This window comes from Acyrthosiphon pisum, chromosome X (genome assembly GCF_005508785.2).
Source record: "Acyrthosiphon pisum isolate AL4f chromosome X, pea_aphid_22Mar2018_4r6ur, whole genome shotgun sequence".
Lineage (NCBI taxonomy): Eukaryota > Metazoa > Arthropoda > Insecta > Hemiptera > Aphididae > Acyrthosiphon > Acyrthosiphon pisum.
This window is the reverse complement of record NC_042493.1, coordinates 8,734,606-8,735,678: the sequence shown is the minus strand read 5'-3', so window position 1 is coordinate 8,735,678 and position 1,073 is coordinate 8,734,606.

The window sequence follows — 1,073 nt, the reverse complement described above, 5'->3', positions numbered from 1 at the left end:
TTTAAATTTTTACTTTCCCAATGCACCAACAATATTCACTTTCACATCGAACAAGATACTGAAGTTGAAAATCGAAGCATTATTTCGACTACTTATCGTGTACACACACAAAAATTAAAAAAAATTAAAAGAAAAAAATAAAAGAAAACACAAATCATTGTAAAATCAATACATTCATCGTTCCACTGAGAATCTAAAATTAACGAAATCCGATTATTCTACAGGGCGTGAGTGTTTCTCCCGTGAAGTCATTTTCATTGATATAATAAACTAGATCTACCCCCCCCCCCCACACCCTTAAATAGGTATCGAGCTGTAGATTAGTGGAAAACTAAAAAGTATTATAATTAAGATAGTATCTAAAATATAAAATTTAATTTTCAAATTGTATAAAATTTCAGAAAATTCAAAAAAACTGGCATCAACAACCTTATATCATTGTAAAAAATATGTAGTACGAATTTTTTTGAAAAATACGGGCTGTAACAGACTACAATGATCCACTTGTGATCTACCTATACCTACTGTATAGCAGAGCTACACCCACTTACTCACTTTTTTTAAATTAGTTTTATAATAATGAAATTTATAATTAATAATGATATTTATTAATATTATAGGTACCTAATTAATAATATTACTTTTTTGATAAGAAACAAAAGTATTAACATATGTGCGTGCGCTTGCGAGAGTTGCGTCCGGCGGTGATAGCCCAACGCGGAATTACAACGGTTCTGGAGAACACACCCTAATGTTAATTTACTAATCACCATTATAGACATACCTAGTTCAAATGTTCAGTCATATGAATTGCCTAAATATTACTCCTTAAAATTTGATACGCTATAGCCTCCTTAAGAGGACGTCGTACCCGCATGTGTTGCCTCCGTCTTAGGGTCTGTTTTACAATCATAGTTTAAACCTCGGTTACGCTTAACCTACTGATTCTACCGGCTGAATTCGGTGGTTTAACCTTAGTTTAACGATTGTAATACGGGCACTTACAAACGTACGACATAGCAAATTTTCGTTCGCTAGTTTCAATAGGGTGCTGTCATTTTTGATTTTAGAGT